Raw genomic sequence first — 23,712 nt, forward strand, 5'->3', positions numbered from 1 at the left:
ATGGTCTCAGGGTGGGTTGCAACAAGAAATCCAAATATATGAAACCATCCAAGAGCATTTACAAAGCTACATAAAATCTGGAAGGCAACTGTCCTGAACTAAGACTCACACAATAGCAACAAAAACCAGGCTGTGAGTGTGTACCTGAACCAGACAAATTCAGATGAACACCAGGGGCACCCCATAGTCGCCTTTGACTGTCCAGGGGTCCTTTACCTTTTTTACTTCCTTTGTGAAGACTATACAGGCACACTGTAAAACTCTTGTTCTAGTGACACCATCCAAAAGTATTGCAGTTGCTATCCTTTTAACCTGGTAGTTGTGCCTGGTCAGAACTGCCTTAAATCAAGGTGCATACGCTGCACATTGAAGCTACAAACATGAGTCTGACCAAACTGCGGGAGACAGTGGAAGACAGGAGTGCCTGGCGTGCTCTGGTCCATGGGGTCACGAAGAGTCGGACATGACTAAACGACTAAACAACAACACACACTGCACATGTCCCGGAAAAAACTGGGACCCAGCAAGGTGATACATGCAGACTGCATCGAGTGCATGTGTTGGGAGTAGGCGCTGTTGGGTACTTGCTAAGCCTGAATGACAACAGAGCAGCGTCTTCTTCATATCTTGCGATCTGGCATTGTATAGTTGAATGGATTGCAACAGCAACAAGGAGGTCATTGAGTGCACTTGGCCCAATGACACCCTGAAATCTGGAGCTGACATGGTGGAAGCAGAGGCACAAATTGCTATGTCGGCTTTGAAGTTGCTAGGCTCCTCAAGATTCAACAATTCTGATATTTTGGTGTGGATCTGGGTACTGGAAAGCTTCTCCTCTTCCCTATCCTGTTGCTTCTCTCACAATTTGAAGGCCTTTAGCGGCTATTGGTCAACAAGATGCAGATGCAGAGAACCCGACCAGACAGCCTTTCTGTATGTGAGGCCACCCACAGGAAATAACAGCAACAGTGTAGGCATCTTGCTCAACTCTCCAGGACAGTGGGAGACAAATGGGAAATAAAAGAAGGAAACACAACTCATAACAGCTTGTTCCTGTTCGCCAGCAATTCTTAGCCCAATGGCTGCTGCTGCTTCATTTATTGGTACACTGTGTGTTTCAAGAGGAGGAACAATGATGATATGAGAGAGGGTGGGGTTGCCATGCACCCAATTCAAGTTGACACCCAGACCTAAAAGATGTTCTGTGTTCCGGAACAAAGCAAATGATCCTTTTATTCTAGGGGAATAAAATCATAGCCCTGGCTCATTACGACTCAGCAAGTGATGGACACTTACAGTGAGTGTGCCTCTCTAATTAAAGGCAATTAGGAAAAATAGCAAATGAAGGTGGCCAGCTGTAACTAATTACCCCTGGGTATAATCATACCTAAGCAAAATTGAGAATGTGGCCCTGAGAGTGACAGGATCCCCATGGTTTAGATGTGAGTGTCATATGCTACATAGCCAATGCAAAGGTATCCACACATCTCAAGCGAGGGGGTTTTGCACGAGGGCCACCTCATCAAAATGAAGAGGACGTTATTGTCGTTTGTATACTCAGCAAGAAAATTAGCATCACACCTTGCAGGCTCCTGTGCACAAGGTACCGGCCAAATTGGATTTTGATAACAGTGGGAACCAGCCTCCCTTTCCCATTACGCCATCATCGCAAGCCTGCCAATTCCCTTGCCTTCTTTGAAAGGCCTAGCTAATTCACCATTCCAGAAGGAGAACTTGGGATTTAAATGAATGAACCCCATAATTCTGTACTGCTTGATTGCTGCCTCATTTTAGCAGCCAGACCTCAGCAGGGAAGCCTAGACCAGTCCATTTTAATTTATTTTCGTGTTACCAGGAAACTGTTATCGGCGGAGTGGGTGCAGGGAAGCAGCTTATTAAAAACCCACATGAACACAGTTACATACTGCAGGACTAATGGAACTCGTTTATTAGAAATTGCCTTGTCCCCTGCTTCAGGTTCCCAATGTTGGCTTGAGTTGGACTCTGATGTGGTTGATGAACTAGTCGCCCGAGGGAGCCCTCAGCATCCCATCTACATAGCTGAGGATGTGGCTCTTGGGTTATTTTCAGAGCTTGAGGATGATTTCCATGTGGCTCCTCCTATTCCACAATCGCAAGGAGCATGCAACTGCTACAGACCCTTAAAAAATAATAATACGGTCCTCCCAGAGGGGTGGAGCCACTGGAATGATAGGCCCTGCCAGCCTCTTAAGGGCTGAGCCAGCACTTTCCCAAACACAGATCTCAGGGCCTACTGGGTCCAGCCTGGCCTGAGCATTGGGGTTTATTACCAATTCACCTGTGGTTCCCAAATTCTAGCAGAATATAATATGAATAGTTCATGAAGACGTCAACATCAGCGTATGTGGTGGAGTCTTCCAGGGGTCTTCTGCTGACCCGGAGAAGAGGAGCCAACCGGACTCCTGAATCATCAGATAGACTAGCAGGAACATGATTAAAAGAGTTTCCTAGCTTAACACTTATTGTGCAGCTGGAAGGAAGGTTGCCAGCCTCTGGGCCTTCCTATGCATGTGGGTGGTGTGTGTCTACTGATGGATTTTGTGCTTTCCCTCTCTCTCTTTTAGAACACCTGTCATGCCTATAACTTTGGAATAACTAGGCTCACATGAAAGGACTTGTGTTTGTTTTTGGTGTCTTCTTTCTCAGCTCTGAGCCCGGGGAATGATGTACTAGTTGTACTGAGTTAGAACATTGGTTGCTCAAGCTCTGTGCTGTCTATAGACCGGCAGCAGCTCTCCAGGGTTTTAGGCAGGGGACATTCCCGTCCCTACCTGGAAAAGCCAGGGATGATGATGATGATTTATTGAATTTATATACTGACCTGTACCTGGAGGTCTCAGGGCAGTTCACAGAACAAAATCAAAATATAAAACTTGAACTTGGGACCTCTTGCTCACAAAATAGGCACTTGACCACTGAACTAAGACCCTTACTCTGAGTATATCTCCCTCCACGGAACTTTAATAGGTGGTCTTGAGGGACAGTATTACTACTAAGATTAAAACAATTGCTACTTTAAGAATTACCTTTTACACGTGTCTCAATGTGATTTGCAGTCATGCCACAAAAAGTTTTAAAAACACTATATAAAATTAACCAAAAATAGGCTGAAAACAACACAAAATGAACACCTATCGCAGAAACCATTTCATCTAAAAGTATTGTGTGAGAGGGTGAAACAAAATGTTTCTTGTTTATTCCCTCTACAGTGTATAGCAAGAGTGGGCTGGAGGGAGGGGTGTGTGTGACCTTTTCCAGCTTCTGAGCTGAATTCCCTCATGGGGAATCTTCCAGGGGCTGCAGAACCAGCAGTGGGCCTGGCCAGAGGCGAAAAGTGGCCGGAGCAATTGATGCAACTCTTGTCTTTCTATGATTGGCTACATTCAGGCCATGCAAAATGCATCATTATTATTATTATTATTATTATTATTATTATTATTATTATTATTATTATTTACTTATACCCCACCCATTTGGCTGGGCCTCCACAGCCACTATGGGTGGCTCTCAAAAGAATATTAAAAACACGATAAAACATTACACATTAAAAACTTTCCCATACAAGGCTGCCTTCAGATGTCTTCTAAAAGTGAGATAGTTGTTTATTTCCTTGACATCTGATGGGAGGGTGTTCCACAGGGCGGGTGCCACTCTGTCTGGTTCCCTGTAACCTCACTTCTCACAGTGAGGGAACTGCCAGAAGGTCCTCGGCACTGGACCTCAATGTCCGGGCTGAGCAATGGGGGTGGAGACGCTCCTTCAGGTATACTGGGCCAAGGTAATTTAGGGCTTTAAAGGCATAGATTTCTACATGCACAAACACACACTCACCCCTCCAACCAGGCACGTAAGAGTCATCCCCAGAGCTCAAGTACACTTTCAATCTAGGCAGCGGCGTAGCGTGGGTTGTCAGCATCCGGGGCAAGGCAAGTAATTTGCGCCCCCTAACCCGTGGATTTGCGCCCCCTAACCTGTGGATTTGCGCCCCCTAACCCATGGATTTGCCCTAACCCCAGATGTTGCGCCCGGTGCGGCCGCCCCCCCCCCTGCACCCCCCACGCTACGCCACTGAATCTAGGCAAGAGTGCTGAAGGAGGGGGTGAAGAAGAGCCAGTGAGGGTTGTGGCCTGGGAAGAGGAGAGTTGGAAGGGGCCACGAGGGTCATCTAGTCCAACCCCTGCAATGTAGTAATCTTTTTTTTAATCAATGTGGAACTCGAACCCATGACCCTGAAATACAGATAAAAGAAAGTACTTCTTCACACAGTGCCTAGTTAAACTATGGAACTCGCTTCCATAGGAGGCAGTGCTCTTTAAAAGAGGATTAGGGAAATTCCTGGAGGATAAGGCGGCCTGTGCGCATTCAACAACTGGTGTGCATGTGAGTGACTATGATGAGATCCAAGTATGGAAATGATCTTATATGATAGGAATCAATCATGTACATTGTGTTTCAAAGTTGCAAAATGGGCAACATATGCAATAAATCGGGGGTGGCTAACCCTTTATGGCCCAAGTGTCAAAATCAGTGATTGACATGGCCAAAATGGATGTGGGCCCCTCTCTCTTTGCCATACGCACGGTTATTGCCCCTTCCCCATTCATCAGATAATCAATCTAATGACTAGATTGCATCCCCATCAGGCATGCTCACCAGTCTATTTTTTAAAAAAATAATATAAAAAATATTTTCTTCTCGCCACAGTGGTCAAAATTGGTGGGGTCTTGAGACACCAGAAATTTTTTCTAGCAGATGGGAGGTTAACCACTCTTTGCAGTAAATAAAAAGGTATTCAAAAGTTGGACAAGTAGAGGGGAGGACACCGAAAATGCTCCCCACTTAATACAGTGTTTGGTCTAGGGCTAGCTTTGCCTCTTCCCCTTAATCAGACTAGGGTTCCTGTGAAATCTCCTCTTTCAGTGGATAAGAGCAGAAGGAAAAGCTGCTGGACCATGCTAAGAGCCCGTCTTGTCCAGCATCCTTTTCTCACAGTGGCCAACAAAATGCCTGTGGGAACCCTGCAAGGAGGACCCATGCACAAGGCCACACTCCCCTCCTGCAGTTTCCAGCAACTGACATTCAGAAGCATTATTGCCTCCAATCACGGAGGCAAAGCATAGCGATGTTGGCTAGTAGACATTGATAGTCTTATCCTCAATGAATTTGTCTAATCCTCTTTTAAAGATGGCAGTCACTGCCTTCTGCGGAAGTGAATTCCATAGTTCAACTATCCACTGTTTGAAGATATACTTTCTTGTATTTGTATTTTCTGACATTCAGCTTCACTGGATGTCCTGTGGCAATGTCAGGAAAACCCAGGTTCCCAGTGACAGACCGCGTGAGGACCCTGCAAATTCAGGGAAACCTTTTTTCAACTTTCCTGCTCACAGAAGTGAAGTAGCTTTTGCTGTTTGCATCATTTCCCTCTGTCTTCGCATCTCCTCGCAGTTACTAGAATGGTAAATTTATCTAGACCCTTATCGAGATGAATGGCAATGTGTACTTCAAACATGTGCTGTTCAAGGTGAAACCAAGATCAACATTTACCTTGAAGGGAGATCTTGACATTCAGCGAACATGAAATACATTCTGGCTGCCTTCATGTGAAATACTGTGTTCTCTCATTGATGGACCCATAAATTTTGTTAGCACATTACAAATGTACTTTCTAAAAGACGTCGGAGGCACTTCAGTCTAGTGAGTAAGAAAGACGTTCTGAGATCCTTAGTGGCCTCTGAAAAATCAGTGTCATTTGTATTTTTAACAGAGAAAATCTTGCCACAAGGTAATTACATTTTTTCTATCAGAAAAGTAAAGGTAAAGGGACCCCTGACCATTAGGTCCAAGTTGCGGACGACTCTGGGGTTGTGGCGCTCATCTCGCATTATTGGCCGAGGGAGCCGGCGTACAGCTTCCGGGTCATGTGGCCAGCATGACTAAGCCACTTCTGGCGAACCAGAGCAGCGCACGGAAACGCCGTTTACCTTTCTGCCAGAGCAGTACCTATTTATCTACTTGCACTTTGACATGCTTTCAAACTGCTAGGTTGGCAGGAGCAGGGACCGAGCAACGGGAGCTCCCCCTGTCGCAGGGATTCGAACCGCCGACCTTCTGATCGGCAAGTCCTAGGCTCTGTGGTTTAACCCACAGCGCCACCCGTGTCCCTTTCTATCAATAGTTGGTTCCTTATACATGTAAGTGGATCACATGAAATTCATGAATCCCCCATTTTTGAATAATAATCAGTTTCAACAAAGCCATCTCTTCTATTGGTGCCAATGAAGATCCAATCTATAATCTGTATGTTTCCTTGAGTCTCAGTTTCTCCATCTTTAAAAAAAAACACCACATTATTTTGTGAACTCTGACCCTAAGTAACAGGCATCACCCCTCCTCTCCCCAATTTTATTAGTAATTGGGCTTGGCAAACCAATTTCTCTTGAAATTGGAAAACAGCTCAGTTTACACTGGGCCCCATTATGAACCAAACTGAACCCCATCACATCCCTGATGTCATCATTGGGAAAGCAGCAGAGTTGGAGTCCTTCCTCCCAAATCCTCTGTGAGCCTCTTCATGCCTACTCCCTTTACCAGGAACTACAGTATTTTTTGCTCTATAAGGCGCACCAGACCACAAGACGCACCTAGTTTTTGGAAGAGGAAAACAAGGAAAAAAAAATCTGAATCTCAGAAGCCAGAACAGCAAGAGGGATTGCTGCACAGTGAAAGCAACAATCCCTCTTGCTGTTCTGGCTTCTGCGATAGCTGTGCAGCCTGCATTCGCTCCATAAGACGCACACACATTTCCCCTTACTTTTTGGGAGGGAAAAATTGAGTCTTATAGAGCAAAAAATACGGTAATTACGGTACTTGTCCAGCAACTATAGATGCTGCTATAACAGCAAGAAAGGGAAGAAGGGAGTCCCTTTCTCCCCAGCACCTGAAATGCTGCTTTATCGGTGGTTCAAGTACTTGGGACTCTGGGAAATGTAACTTTCCCATGGCACCTGATTGTTTATGAACACCATGATTCATTTGAGGTTCACGTTGTATTTAAGCTGATCATTATCAGTTGCCAAGATTCTATTCCAAGCCAAAAAATTATGTTATTTACTGATATTTCTGTTGAACTGCTATAAAGTGTCCCTGAGCTGAGAAATTCTGGGGACAATAAGATAAATTACCTGTATTCTCAGCAATAGAAGAAGCAATTTTTTTTTAGTCTTGATTCCAGTTTGAGTGTATATTGGGTTTGAGACAAAGCTTGCTGGAGTCCTTAGAAATGTTCCCATCGTCTTCATTAATTCACCTAGTGAGCCGGAAGTTGTAATGAGGCGGACACACCCTGAGCTTAAACTTGGATGAGCTTTTTAATACAAAGCTGAAGAGATTATGAGAATGACCTACTTGCTTGAAGAGGATGAGTTCTTAGAATGTAGCATTGCCTCTGCTCATGAAGAAAAAAAATGTGTTCAGCATAATGGGGCATTTGTCCAGCTAGTACACAAATAGGGACACATTACAACTGCTCAAGGGAGCCATGTTGTCTCCTTATGGAATGTATCATTTTGTTCCTTTTCTGTATTGATCTATCGCTCATTCTATATGTGGGTGACCCCAGCACCACACAGTACACTGAGCAAGAAACCCTACACAGTGAGGACCACCACAAATTCTTCAGCAATATTTAATCTTTTCATTGCAACTTTGGCTGCGTGTATCTTTAAGAATTTTTTTTAAAGGCAATTCTGTTGTGCCAGTTTTGGCTTGTTGTTTAAAACAACACATCTTTAATCAGCTTCTTTAAAATGCAGGTTTCATGGGGTACTGAGGGATCAAAGAACCTGCATGTGCATGTAATTTCCAGTTGCTTTTCAATAGAACAAGGTTTAGGGCAATGGTTAGAGAATTGGATTAGGAACTGTGAGACTGGGCCATCTTCAGCTACTTAGAAGAAAGGTGGGATAGAAATGTAATAGCAAAATAAATAAAAAGCAACTTTGAGAGAAGGCAATTTGGAAAATATAAGTGATGCAAGGGGAGGCGTGCCTTTCCCAGGCCTTCTGTTTCCCCACCCCACACCCTGGGGTCCAAATTAACAGTCACTGTTGCAAGTATACACAGGGTGCCCTGTCCAGTTGCACATTGCACCAAAAGAGGGTCTGCATTGCCAAAAACAAAGGAGGGCACCAACTGGCATAAATGTTGGCAATTTATATGCAAATGGTAGTGGTGGGGACTGTTCTTATGATTATTTTATTACCATGCTGTGTATTTTACTATCTGTATTATGTTTTTATTATTATGCTGCATAAATTATGTTCTTAATGTTGTACGCCGCCCTGGGATCTTTGCATAAAGGGCAGTATATAAATTGAATAAATAAATGAATTATATGTATATAGCCTCAGAATTAGGAGGAATGACTGGTGGGGAAGACAGCAGGTGACTTGCGTACTTGCTCAGTATGCTGACCAGATGGGCATCTGTAAGCCTCCCGCTCTTTCCTTTGATGGTTTCTTATATTTAACCCAGACTTGGAGTGGGTAGCCCTCAAATGGACAACACCAACTGGCTTTGCACTGGTCCTTTTAGCTCAGTACTCTCCACACCTAGAGATGCCAGAGATTGGACCTGGGACCTTCTGCATGTAAAGCAGATGGTCCACTACTGAGCTATGGCCTTCTCTCATGCACCCAGGATCTATTTTGTTTGGAAAGTGGAATTCTTACCACTCAAACACTCTGACCACCTTCAGCACTGAACCTCAGAAGTCTAGTGTTGCATCCCATCACCCTTAGAGGGTACGATTGGTTGAGATGTGAGACAGTGCCTTTTTTAAATTGCAGTCCCCAGGCTGTAAAACTCACTCCCTAGACAGATTTAGTTGGCTCCCCCACCCGCTTTTCAGGATTTAGGCAAGCTATTAAGACCTTTTTTTATTTTGCTTGGCCAGTAGCTTGTGAGAAATCCTTGTTTCCCCTGTCTGATTATGTTCTGATATTTTATTCCTCTCTCAGTTTTACTGTATTTTAAATGGTTCTCTTTGTATCCTTTGGAGGGAGGTTTACGTGAGCTGCTCTGGAGGCCCTTTTTAGGCCTGAAAATGGACATATAAATGATTTGATAAATAAAATTAAGTAAATCTGTGAGGGCTGGTGGAACACCAGTGGGGATTCTTAGCGCTGTAGTGGAAGATTCTTATTTGCAGATTGAAAACAAAGGTAGCTCTGGGATTGTCACTACACAAATTTGCCATGTTAGAAAAGCCCTGGAGAGAAAGGGTGTAATATATTTGCAGGTCGACTGTTGAACTAGCAACCAAAGAAACCCAGTTATTAAAGACTTGATGGATTTCGGTTCTTACACACCACCCCCTTGGCGGCTGCAAGCTTCCCTGTTTTACCTACCTATTAAACCACCACTTGCTAATAGCTGTGTGCCACCAGGACAGTTGGAAGCTACCAGGATTACAGAGTCACTCGCAATGGAGCATCATTATCACTTGCCTCCAAACTGGTTCACACAGACATGCTCATTTTCAGAAAAACTGTTTCCGTACTGCACCACATCAAACGGCAGCAGTGGGTCACATATTCAGGTACTCTTCCATGAAAGGAACAAAAAAAGCAGCCTTGCACAAAGAAATCTAGAACATCAAAAGGAAAGAAAGAGAGGCTATATTAGAGTGGTTCACCCTGAGATATATTCATCATATTCAAAAAAATATTTAATCACAGTTATGTGATCTGTTACCTACTGCCTGAAGTGGTGTACCATCTAGCGACAGATTAACTAAGTGATCTCCTCAAACTACGACCGTCCTTCATGTGTCTCTTTTGTCCGTGTAAATTTGTGTGCAGTGCTGTTGTTCCCCTAATTACATGTGTTTTCAGAGAAAAGAGAGAGGAGTGACATAATGATAGCAGTCCTGTGTCTGGAAAATGAACCTATCACTCCTTTAGCAAGAGTGCTCTGTAGCTAAGTCTCTGGAACATAACAGACACTTGGCTCTTGGTTTTGATAACGACTCCATCTATTTTTTTATTTTTTACACAAAATGAATCCAGACTTTGAACTCAGCTTCCACTGATCATTTTCTGGAATATACTTTCTTCTGCAAGATCCCTAACCTTATTTCGGAAAATGGTAGGGAGAAATAAAGGGCATATGTGCAAAAGGTAGAATCTATTTTAAAAATAGTAAAATGCTGCCCATGAAATAATGCCCCCCCCCCAAGACCTTGACATAGATCACAGAACAGGATGTATGTACTGGAACAGAATTCTTTAGCAGGGAGTGTCTGGCTTTGCACAGATCTGGGCTGCTTCATTCACCTTGGGGCCCTGTCACAAAACATTTTTTCCTTTGCTGCATTTGGGATCTTCTGGGGCATAGTAGCATAGTTGGAACAACTGTAACGAAAGACTGTTGCTTCCAAAAAAAAGTCAGCCAAGCAAACGAACTTCTCATGAGAACATTAGAAGAGGCTGCTGGATCAGGCCAATGACCCAATTAGTTCAGCATCCTGTTCTCACAGTGGCCAAACAGATGCCTATGGGAAGCCCACAAGGACTTGAGCACAACTACTCTCCCCAGATTAGAAGTGTCATCAAACTATTGAGAGCAGCACCATAACTGAACCTCGGAAGACGGGTGTTGTATAATCAGAATGACAACTCCCCGTCAAAAGTCTGGCCACCAAGTTCTGAGGCTTTCTCTGTCTAGAAGGAACCGCAGCTCAGTCTAAGCTAATAAGCCATCATTACCACTTGAGCATTGAAAGTAAGTACAAGATCCAAGAGCATCCTCAAGCTACAGAGGTTGTCCCTTCAGGGGGAGTGAAACCTCATTCAGGGGTGGTGAGATGCTACCTCACAAAGCCAATGAACAGCCCATTAACAGCAATTCCATCTTAACTGAATTGTTCACCGTCACCTATCCCGTTACTGATTCCAGCATGGGTTAGCCCTAGTCTTGCTAGGTTCTGATGTGAAGGAGAAGTAGACTTGGGTGTGTTTAGCACAGTGATGGGCGCCATTCTTCAAAGTCGGTAGGCTTTCTCCCTCATGTAGCAAAGCATTACCTCACAAATCCAGATGGTCAGCTAGATGCTATCCATCAAGAAGAGCAAAGGTCAAGCAAACCATGTGGTAACTGACATTCCACCAAGCCTCCTCCACCTCCCTGGGCTACATTAACTGAAAGTCTTCCAAGCAAACAGAATTAGACAGCTCTCTAGTAACATCCTGTATTTATACCGTTCCAGAAGTGGTGTCCAGGTTGCACCAGATGGAAGTGATTTCATTTGTTTGTGGTGTTTAGCAAACGAAAAAACAGTGGACTGTCAAGGATTTTCTTCAATAGCTTGGAGAATACTCCAAACAGTTCCACTGAATGAAACTGTGCTTATTTGATGGTAGCAGAGAAGTATTGTTCTTTACCACCATCACCAGCCCAGATTCAGCCTTAGAATGGGCTCTTGCCTGTGTTCAGCTGAATTCACCTTGAGTTTCTCTCCACTTATCTTCCAGCTACAAACCCTGCCATTTCACATCTCCAAGCTCCAAGCTTCTATGGAACATTGAAATGGGTAGTCCTGTCAAGTTCTGCTGGTATTTAATACTGGAAACCTAGTTAGGTGCCAGGATCATCATGGAGAGACCAGACGCAAGTACAAAATTCTGAATGGGATATGGCCAAGCTGGAGAAAGACACAGCATCTTTGTGATCAGCTGTTACCTTACCTGTAGTTTAGAGCCATTTCATTTCATTTCAGTACGGTGAAACCAAAGTGTCTCTAGACTCTTTTAACTGTTTGGATATCAATGGCTTTATTACATGAGGAAAGTCTTCTTAAGCATGACATAAAAGAGTGTGTTCCTGCATCTCAAGGGGTGTGTGTCTTTTCTAAAATGGCAGGCTAATAATAAATATGCAGCATATTTAGACTTGCAAATGCTAGGAGAGGAAGCCAGTAAACAGAGGAAGCTGCAATCAGCTCGCTGGCTGAAAGTCAAGAACATTAAAGCATAGCATTAGCCCTGGCTTGAATGAAAGTAACAATGAATTTGCATTAATGACAAAAGACACACAAAAAAAGTAAAGCAAGCGAAAGGCAAGGTTTTGCAACTTTTGGGACATTTGTGGCATTTAAATGGGAAAGTATCATCTAATTGCAGTAATCCTGAAGTCTTCACAGTTTGTTTAAATTGAGCTCAGGATGTCTTCCGAGCTACTGCTGAGCCCACTCTTGAATGTGTGCACACGTACGCAAAGGATGTGTGTACAGCTACAGACGGACAGAACTGTTATTTTCGGTTTATCTCTGTTTCTAATTTTTCCATCTTGAGTTCAGCTGTCCCCATTTCCACATCAGTTTGTATTAATGGGGGGGGGGAAGCCTCATGAAAATTTGCATGCATTTTCATGAAAGCTATATCTAATATGTACAATTTTGCATGCATTCTTGCCCAATGTGTACGTTTTGCCTAGTACGTGCATTTTTGCAAGCAAGCGGGTGAGAGGTCACCCACATTCCCTCTTGTCTTGTGCTTTCTAGGCATGGATCTGAGCAGTTTTGCCTTTGCCCCGCCACTTTCCCACAGAAAACCTGCTCTTTAGCGCTAAATCCGGGTTGCTGTAGGCTCAAGTGCTGGAATAGCTCAGTTGGTAGAGCATGAGACTCATAATCTCAGGGTTGTGGGTTCAAGCCCCATGTTGGGCAAAAGATTCCCACATTGCAGGGGGCTGAGGTAGAAGAGCCTCGTGGTCCCTTCCAACTCTTTGATTCTATGAAATTGGAACAAACACCAATTTGCAGAAACCTCAATTGTCGTTTGTTCTGATTCAGCGCTAAACCACAGGTTTCCCCCAAGGGAAAGCAGTGGGACAAGTGGAGGTTTAGATGTCGCCCTGAGAGAGATAATTCCCAGCAACCTCCATCAGAAACTGTGCACAGCCTAGTTTGTTAAGGGTGCTGGGATCTGTAGCTCTGTGAGGGTAGGCTAGAGTTCCCAGGATTCTTTGGGGGAAGCCACGGGCTATAAGCACATTGTGTGTACACAGCCCGCGTGGGAAATCTTTGCTGAGGGGCTCCAGGACAGCAAGGGGGTTTCACTGAGCACTTGCTAGCATTTTGCCTTTCCATCTTCAGCCCCATCTCTGTTGGGCCCCAGCGAGAGAGAGAGAGATCCGTTTATGAAAGCAGACAGCTCCTCAAGTCCTCCGGGTACAGCAGCTGCTTGTTGCTCACAGAGAATGAAAACATATTAAAGTTAAAAACTGCTGCTCTAGTCATTTTTCAATTCCCCTCTCAGAGAACTGGCTTCCCTGGAAAATAGGTCACTTACATAAAAAGCACCTTATTACAGCACCGCAGCACTGAGGTTAGAGCAACGGCTCTAGAGACGCTTTCATTCCGAACCCCTGTTTTCAGACACTTCAACATTTCTGAAAAATTGACCCTTTGGGCTGCAATTCTTCATGCTCATTTTCAACGCAACAAGCAAATGCCACAGCCAGCTGGCATCTCTTGTTTCTGATCAGGCTGACTGTGGGATGAAGAATTCCAGGCTTTAACCCTTAGCTGTTTTCTTGGGGAAATCTACCTAATTCAGTAGAAAGACGGAAGGACAGCTGCATCATTCCTCAACCAGGTGCCCTCCAAATGTTTTGGACTACAGCTCCACGCGCCTCAGCTTGGATTGTGATGTGTTCCCAGATCAGGAGAACAAGAACCGGGGGAAGAGGCAGGAGGCAGAATCAGAGACAGGATAGTGTACCAGATAAGGCAAGACAAATTTGTGTTGCCACTCAGTATAACACGTTGTTCAGACTGACAAATCAGGTATATAGGGTTCCACCTAGGGCTCCACTGTTTACTCAAATGATGATGAGCAGAGATGAAGATACCTTCTCTGACCAATCTAAGGGGGCACCACAGCAGGAAAGATAGTACCACATAGCCTAACTACTTCCTAGGCTTTTTGAGAAGATAAAATGGGAGAGGAAGAACAATGCATGCTATTTTGCCCCCCCCCCTTATATAAATAAAAATAAACCAGATACAGTGGTACCTCTGGTTTGTGGACAGGTTCCATTCCAGAGCGTCGGTCGGATCCTGAGGTTTCTGAAACCCAAGGGATGGCTTTTGTCCATGCGCGCACAGTGGTAGACTACTTCTGCACATGTGCACACTGCGAAACCCGAAAAAAATACTTTCGGATTTGCCACGTTCGCATCCTGAAGGATACGCAACCGGAGGTGTGCGTATCCAGAGGTACCACAGTATGTGCCTTTAACCTGTGAACAGCCTTGGTCATTGAGGAATTCAAGCACCTATACCTTCTGCCTGAGTCCCCAGCACACTGTGATGGGTTATAGTCAGACACATCCCTGTAGCAGAAAATGTTGCCGCTCCTTTCTCATGCGAAGACAGAACAGCCCCCCTATCCTCAAGCCGGGGTAACAATCAGTGTTTGATGCAGAAGAGATGACACAGACTCTCCTCACCGTGGGGTGGGGTGCAAACCGTATAGATACAGGGTTGGCCCAAGAGATTTTGGCATCTGTCACAAAGTGCAGGGTGGCATATCACCCTACAGAAACTGACTGGCCTCTCAGTTGGGGCCTGAGGGCAGCAGGTGAGGGGGCACAGGACAGACTGTGTGGCACCCACAGTGTGATTCCTAGCCAAGAAGAACAACTGAGGGGGTTAGGAAGAACAGCAAAGGGTTCATTTTCTGGCCGCTTCACACTGCCTAATGGTAGGGCTGGCCTGTCCAGAACTCTAATTTATAGCTTTAGATGCTGGTTAATTCGGCCCTAAGCAAGCGCCAGATGTTCACTGCCCTGTTGGCTACAGCCAGGGTGGCCGAACCAAAATCTCTGTCAGTCACCATTTGACTGGGGATGAGGGAGTGACCCCCTTTTACTGTCAGGGAGGGAGCAAAGAGCTCTAGCAGCAAGGAGCCGGTTTGAAAAATGAATTAACCACGTCTTCAGCGTGCAAGTGTAATTTACATAGCAGGAGCTGGGAGATAGATGGCTCTTTAAACCAGATCTGTCACTCGCAGCTCTTCCCCTCATCTCTCTTCGGCGCTTTGATGTTCCTCTTTGAAGAACTCTACACTTGCTGCTCGCCTCTCCCTTGGCGCTGCTCTGCTCCCCCCCCCCCCCACAACCCACTCCCTTTCCCCCTCCATGCTGCTACACACTGTTGCATGTGCATCTCACCAGGAAGTAAAACCACCAGGCTGCACCCTGTGAGGTAATGAGGCAGGGGCTTTGGAGGGGGCCCTGTTCAGCAAATGCAATGACATAGGGTTCAATGACAGATTTGGCATCAGTTCAAAGAGGGTCCCGTTAAATAATTATGAATCATACAGAGCACAGCTATTTCTCCTTCCGCAGTTCCTTCTCTCCCCCACCAACCGCCCCCACTCCATGGCACAGTAGTGTTGGAAAGAAATATTAACAGCCTTGCTTTGTAAATAGGAGCTGCAATGGGACGACGGTGCTCCTTCCACTCCCTTTGGGCTCGGGAAGAATGAGGCAGCAGAAGGGGCACAAGTGATGGGGATGGGACCCCAGGTTTCCATGATTCTGAACGTCAACATCTCCTTTTTCCAGGTAGAAAGACAGCACAGCAGGGAAGGTGCCGTGTTAAAGCCTTCCTGGTGTGCGAGGATACATGAAGAATTTGATTTCTGTGAATTCCAACATAACCTGACCTGATTTGCACCTCCAGGCCGATGTGTGAATCAGAACATCATGGTAGGTCGGATTTCACAACATCTCCGAATTTTGCAATAACAATTCTTGTCACTGAAAAAAAATGCCAAAATGTTATTCTAGAATAATATATGTTTTAAAATTCACACATTCAGCTAAAATAGATATGTTTTTTGATGAGACACATATTTAAATTTAGGGATGTACAGTGAATTTAGATGAATCCTAAAGTGTGTGTCTTTCGGCAGGTTTGGGACTTGTGTAAGCCAAAGGGGGATCTGAAGCAGCCTGAACTGAAGCACGGACCTCCAAAGCATCCCCAAAGGGTACCTTGGCAATTCTGACACTGAAAAAACAATGCAGTGTGCCTTTTAAAAAATCCCCTCAAGTTTACCATGTAAGGAAAACACCAGGGGGGGGGGAGAGTGGGGAGGGTCTCTCTTGTGGCTGACAGATCTAGCTTCCAATCCGAGGGATTGGTTTTACCAGGACTCTCCAATCGCAGTGTTTCAAAGAAGGGGTGTTAATGTATTATCTTGTTCTTGTCTGTTCTGTGCTGTTTGTTAGTTCTGCTATTGGTACTTGCTTAGAAAATGTTGGATGTTCAAGTCCACCCACCTCTGCGTTGCATGCTTGCACACCCAGTCCTGTCAAATCAGCTTTCCACTTAGTTTCTGTGACTTTTGGTGCCAACTGAGTAGGACACAATCTTTAATCTTGCCCTCCCCCTGCCACTTCATTCAACTTAACTCCCTATCCCCTGCACCTATCCTTCTGAAATTTTACAGTTGGCTTTCCTAGGGGCACTTCTACAATGCATGGCATTTTATACTTACTGCCCACAAAACCACAGGGAAAGAAGCAAATCACATTTAGTTCTCTCCTCAATCAAATGTCCTGACACCAAGCACAAAACCTCTGGACTGTTTGCTTGCGATAGGGCAGGTTGCTTACCTAAGGGCACCTCTATGATGCATGATATCTCACATAAATGGCCCACAAAACAATAGGGAAGATGAAGTATATACTTTTTTTTACCACCCCAAGAACATAAAGACTGGCCTCGCAGAAAGTCCATTGGAGTTGTCTAAAATTTGGCAGGATTCATGAACTCTTTCATCTACCCAAAAATGAAGAAAAGTATAGATGGCTCATTAAAATCACCACCACCACCACCACCAAACTTTAAAAGGTGCCTAGCACACACACAAAAATCCACCTCTGGACTTACTTAAATGTAATTTGGCAGAATTCGCTGACTCAGGAGAAGCGGCTAGGTCTGCAAATTTCATCCACTTCTGTCAAAATTTTAAAACATTACATTCATTTTTAAAGTTATCCAAAATAGTATGTGTGAGGTAGGAAACTTCATTTTTCCAAATCAGGATCTAGACTGAAATCAGACTCCAAACGTTTAGGACAGGATTGGGCTGTTTTCTGAAGTACTAAATCAGGATTCAAAGTGAATCTTGTCTTGTGCTGGTGTTGAGGGCAGAGAAAGGGGAGAGATAGTTATCCTTTTATGTGATAGCGTTTCAGGTATTTAAAGGGGGCAAAGACTTGTTCTCTGCTGCCCCAGAGAGCAAGACTAGACCTAAGAGGCTGAAATTATAGGGTTGATTTCAGTGAAAGATTAGAAGCAACATTTCAGTGGCAAGGACAATTCAGCAATGAAGCCAATTAGCTAGGGCAGTGGTGGATGTTCTCTCACTGAAGGTCCACAAGCAGAGGTTTGGCAGCTATCTAGCTCTGGATTTCCTGCATTGGTTAAGGCATTAGTTAGTTAAGAGAATTCCTAAATGGCTTCCCACAACAGGCTGTCCGAAAGTGATCGACAACAATAAAATACAATAATACAGTAGAACATACAGAAACATAATAAAAATGTAATAAAAACCATACTCCATCTCTTTGCTGGTCTAACTAATTAGGACTTGCAGTATGTGTGTACATCTAAGTGTGTACATCTCATTGTCACCACCAGTAGGAGCATTAGGAGGAACAGTAAAATGCACCATGCCTCATAAATTAGGAAGACCTTTGCATGGAATGTACAGACATTAGCAGAATAGTACACTATGCCTCTCTGTAATTCACCCAGTAGCACATCAGATAGCATCACCCAGTGTTGCTATCTGATGTGCTGCACTGCACATTGTTATGCGTCCAGGGCACCCTTCTTTGGTGCACATAAGGTGGCCATCCACGTTGTATTGTGAATTGCTTGCAAATACGTTGTAAGAATTTATTCATTTTACTTTTACTTTTTTTATTTCTCCTTCATCCTGTTATGAGGTCTATATGGTACGGAAGTGAAATAATGATCTGGTTTTTGAGGCCTGCCGAATCTGTGGTAGATGGAAAAGAAATGACTTCCACAGAACTTAATTCCATGTGAGGGAATGCAGGGAGGATTAGGCCAGGAGAGGGTTTGGGGCATGGAGGAGCCGATGGGGTGGTAACTACCTCATAGTGGAAGAAAAAATATTCTGTTAAATGAAATGACCATAAAACTGGCCAAGCTCTCTAGGAGAAAAGAGAGTAAACAAACATTTAACAAAAGGTGGTGGTCAGAATTCTGTAGTATTCCAGTCATAGGTGTAGCCCAGATGCTCTTTGTCCTCCAGTTTGAGCTCTGTGCCACTTTTTCTAGCTACACGGTATTTTCCCCAGTCTTGTATTTGTGAAACAGCTCAAGAGCACAGCTTTACTCACTCACAAAGTCATACACTGATATGTTTGCACAACAGGCGTATGGATATTCCCCTTCCAAGTCAGACACTCATGCTCTTGCACAGCTTCATACAGGCATTTAATATCTGTGTGAGTCTAAGATAAAGGCAAGAAATGTTGTTCCTGAGGGAGTGGAGAGTGAAGTGCATTTGTTAACAACCAGATATTCCAAACTTCATTGACTGGGCCAGCAAACCAATTCCAGGGGTTAAATTTGTTTGTTTGCTTCTTAAATTTGTATACCGCCCTTCATTTGAAGATATCAGGGCAGTTCACAGCATAAAAATACAAAATACATAATAAGAACAAGAACAAAACAAATTCATAACCCCTGCTCCCACAAACATATAGAAACATAGGAAGTTAATCAGCCCAAGGCTTGGTTGAAGAGGAACGTTTTCACCTAAAAGATGTCTAATGAAGGTGCCAGGCAAGCTTTCCTGGGGAGAGCATTCCACAATGGGGAGCCACTGCAGAAAGGCCACCCTCTGGACCTCTCTGGACAAAGAAGGGCCTCAGATTAAGAATGCAGGGTCTGGGTCGGTTCATAAGGAGAGAGGCAGTCCTTGAGCTGTTTTAGGCTTTTAGATCAAAACTAGCACTTTGAATTTGGCTCAGAAACTAATTGGCAGCCAGTGCAGTTGGACCAGGATTGGTGTAATATGCTCAAACCATCTTGCCCTGGCGAGCAACCTGGCCACCGAATTCTGCACCAGCTGAAGTTTCCGAATCGTTTTTTGAAGCCGCCCCATGTAGTAATTAGACAGAGGCATCAAGGGCATATAGATTTCTGGCTGGTAGCAGGAGGGAGGAGCAAAAGAAAGTAGGACTGGCAAGCTCATCTGCAGGCTTCAGCACTCTCTCACAAGGTGCAGGCTTCAGGCAGTGCCATCATACCTGCCATTTTTTTATATCCACTCATGCATTCTGCACCACTTAAATAAAGGGTTCTGCAGTACAGGCACATCTGAGCATTAAGTGCTTGGCCCTGGTGCTATTAGGGGCCTGATGCACAGGAAACATCTCATTTAAATAGAGGCTTCCTCTTTTTCCAGACTAATATGGAACCATGTTTCTATTTGTTCTCTGAAAATGTTTGAAGTGTCACTTTCTTTTTCATCCCTAATTGGGATAAAACTTTGAATCTATGCCAAAGTGAAAGGTGTAATTTGACTGCCTGGGTGCGACTCTGCAACACACAACTTGGGAAATGCTGTTCTGTCTGATGAGCCGTAATGCAGTTGCCCATCTTTCATCTGCAGCCTCTTTGAGTAATTACTCCAGTGCCTTTACTGTGGCAGACACTATTTGACTAGCAATAAGAGCAACTTGCCGTCCTGTTATTACTGCTTCAGTAGTAATTGCTTGGATGGTAAATCTGTCTTCTTCATGAGCCCGTCTCACAAAATATGTCAATCTCATCTCCCATGTTCTTACAATCTCAGAATAGGTGCTGACCAGTACAGCAGCCTCATTTTACTATTGCTGCATTCAGTTTATGACTGGGGGAAAAATACATAACTGTTGCATTATTCTTTCATGGGCAAAAACAGAAGTGTATAAATATCTTTGAAAATGTTTTTCAAAGATTGATAGAAGTCTTAAGCCGGTATTTGGGCTGCTAAAAGTCTAAGGGAGACAATGCTCTCCTACCCATATGCCTCATAGCTACCTAGTTAGCAATCCTTGGGAGCAGAACTCTTTTGTTGTCAGTCTCACTGCAGCCTTGCCCATCTCATTCTTCTAGAGATGTTCTAGTCTCTTGCTCTAGGAAGTCTCTCTCACCACCTTCTCATCTCTCCTTCTACCTTCCTCTCATATCTTTCTCCTCCTTATTCCTCTGCTTGTGTGTGTGTGTGTGTGTGTGTGTGTGTGTGTGCATGTATGCCCACCCAAACTTCTGAACACATATGTGACATATGGAATTATAGGAAGCAGACTTATACTATGTCTGACTTTTGGTCTCCCCAGCTCATTATTGTCCATTCTGATTAGTGTAGTCTGTGTGCCTAATTAGGCCCACTAGGCCACTTTGGCCAAGCCATGCCTACCTGCCCTACATCATATATGACACAGTGAAAACTTGGTTTAGCCAAAGGGGGTACCAACTTTGCAAACTGTGCAGGTGGAACCACGCAGGTGCAAAAGATCACCTGACATTGTGATCTTTTTTGTGTGTGGTGACATTGTGGTGTCAGGCAATTGACAGGGGGGCAGCTCCACCCACCTACCAAATTTGGCCTGCAGGGGTGGCGGACATAACAATTTGGACCCCCAAGTCAGACCCAGTTTTAGCACTATGTAGATGAGCTGCAGTGAGCCCAAGCAAAGTGTTGGGCTCCTTGATTCCCCTCTCCTCTTCCCACGCAGATTGGAGGAGGGTTTTTGTGGAGACGGAGAACATTTTCAAAGGATGCCTGCTTCGGGTGCAATTTGAACCGTGGACCTGCAATAGGAGGGCTTGATGGAGTGTCACAGTCAGCACTGTACCCACAATGGAAGGCACGGTGCAGGAGAACATGTTCCTTTGCTACACTAGCACTCAGGTCGATGCAGTGAAGAAGCTTGGATTGGGCTTGCTGCCATCAGAAAAGAGCAGCTTGGTCTACCGGATCCCCTGTCAGCCCTGCCCTACCATCCAGAACACCCCATTTTGGGGGGTTTCCACTGGCTACAGTTTGGCTGGGGCCATCAGGGTGCTTGTCAGTGACTGGTGGTGGAGCTCCCCTGCCAGCAGATGCTGGTTTGATGATCACCTCTATTCCATCCAACCCTGCTTCAGCATCGTGGATCAGGGTATTGCTCTGTTAGTTTCAAAGAGTTATGAAGCTGGCACATTTAACCAGAGATCATTATAAGCCAGGATTCCTGGTTTGGACGACAAAACAAGCCAACATTCTTTGCAAGAGAAACTGATCTGTGCAGAGGTGCCTCCTTCCAGCCATAAGAGGGGGGGAGCAGGGAAGAGGGGCACTTTACTTGGGTTCGCTGCAGTGTGCCCACATAATGCTAAACCAAGGTTTAACATCATGTGTTGATCCATGTATTGATTTTTATAATGGTGTTATGATGCTTGTGGGTTCATTTGCAATCACTTCCTTAATTTCCTCATATTAAATTGGTCTCTCCCACCCCGGCTGTAGCTCACTGAGCTGACGTTTTCAGCGAGCTTTCCAACATGACCCCAAAATCTCTTTCCTGAGAAGTAACAGCCAATTTAGACCTCATCAGTGATTCCGTGTATATGTCAGGTTAGGAGGTTTTGTCCCAGCATGCATTTCTTTGTGCTTACTCACCCAGAATCTCATTTGACATTATGTTGCCCATCACCCCATTTGGATCTTGACAGTCTGCATGGGATTTTATCATCATGAATAAATGCAATATCCCCACAATGGAAGTGGCACCTTGGGCAAAGCCATTTGGGTTATCCTGAAGCTGTGAATTACTACCGTGCATGTATCATGCAGTATTATTATGATAATAATAATTCTCTGGAATGACTCCCAAGTTTCAAGATCAGTAGGAAAAACCCATGACCTTCAGTACCGAGACAATTATGTCAGGAAAGTTTGCTGAGCTCCTGCATTATGACCTTAACCAATAGCTGTTCCTGGGTTTCTCCTCTATTAGTTTGTCTAGATAATATCTGTGTTTATGCCTTAATAACACAGACTTCGCCACTTTGAGGGCAGCCAGTCTGCGCTGCAATGTTTCATAGATTTTCAGGTGAAGGAAATGAGCATCAACATAATGAAAAATCAATTGTAATCTTTTGACTGACCAGCAGGCTTCCATGTACTGAAGTAACAAGGCTATGTAACGTATAAGGAGTTTATTTTTCATCAGCTAGCTCCAATAATGTTTGCTTATTGATGATATGTCTTCAGCAATAAACAATGCATTTAAGTCTCCCTGGCTGAGCTCTGGGGAAGTATAGCTGTTTTGCTAATGGAGGAAATGTCTAACTACTTCCTAAATCAATTAGCTTGAAAGGTTCAGATGCAGAGATGCAGAGGAATGAGGGTAAAGGCATGCATACACATTTGCTACCAAGTTAGGCTTGCTAGGATGAAGTATTGAAAGAGAGCTGTTACAATTCCATCAGCACACCACCAGTGGCGGAGGAAGCCGCTCAGGTGCCTGAGGCAGCATGCGCAGGGGCGGGGCGAGTTGCCCATAGGGGCGGGGCACACGGCAGGGCCTCCGGAGTCTGCTGCCTCCTCCCACTCAGCTGCCCTACAGCTGGGGGGAGGGGGAGACAGCAAGCGGACCATTTGGGCAGCATGGAGCCTGCACACGGCCAAGCCACCATGTCTCTCCCAGGAGAGACTTGTGGCTCAGACGCGCTGCAGCCCCCGTGGTGAGTGCCACCTGGCATTTTGTCGCACACATCCCTCAGTAGTGACACCTGGGGGCCCCCGCACCCACTGCACCCCCTTCCTCTGCCCCTGCATACCACAGGATTCCTTCTGTACATTCACGAATATCCCTCTCATATAAATATAGTCACAAACCTAGGCTTCTTATGTGTGCTTCCTTCTACATATTAATATAAATCAGTGGGAAACGCAACAAATTGTTGCAGTGTGCGCTGTGCTGCTCTTCGATATCCCACCCTCCTGGTTTTCCATTCTCGCCTCCACTTTGTCTGTCTGTCAGCTGGTCAGCATGCTGTGGTCACTGAGCATGCTCACTAGACTATTTTGCCCAACTACCCAATCAGGGTTCTTTTTCTGCTTTGAGGTTTTTTTGTATTTCTACAAACCATGGGGTACCAGTTCCAGGCAGACATAAGGATTGCAATGTTTTCTTTAAAAAACAGAACACAAAACTTGTCCTGCACCGGACCTCTCGTGTGGTTAAAAGCCTTGGTCCTTTTGGAATATGGGTCAGTCTACTTGTAGGTAGGGTTAGAGCCTGAATCTGACATTAAACTACCTCTGAATTTTTTGATGGGAGGGAACAAGGAAGCTGGGAAGCTGGGAAGGTGCCTTCTACCAAGTCAGATCAGTGGTCCACCTAGCTCAGTATTGTCTACCCAAGGGGCGGCTCACCTGGTTTTTTCTGAGGGCTGCACTGACCCTTCGCAAACCCTCCAGAGGCCAGTGGTAGATGTGGCTGCCGCACACTCTCAAATGCATGAGAGGAAGGGTTAATGAGCCCTTCCCTGTCCATTGAATGATTGATGTTATGACTGGG

At 44.8% G+C, this 23,712-nt stretch overlaps 1 non-coding gene across 1 annotated transcript; it reads left to right on the plus strand.

Annotated features, from left to right (window-relative positions):
- Positions 1-12,696: 12,696 nt before the first annotated feature.
- TRNAM-CAU (transfer RNA methionine (anticodon CAU)) lies at positions 12,697-12,769 on the plus strand. Its single transcript has one exon. It is a non-coding gene; the product is annotated as a tRNA-Met (tRNA).
- The last annotated feature ends 10,943 nt before the right edge of the window (positions 12,770-23,712 follow it).

The sequence above is a fragment of the Podarcis muralis genome, chromosome 4 (genome assembly GCF_964188315.1).
Source record: "Podarcis muralis chromosome 4, rPodMur119.hap1.1, whole genome shotgun sequence".
NCBI classification, from domain to species: domain Eukaryota; kingdom Metazoa; phylum Chordata; class Lepidosauria; order Squamata; family Lacertidae; genus Podarcis; species Podarcis muralis.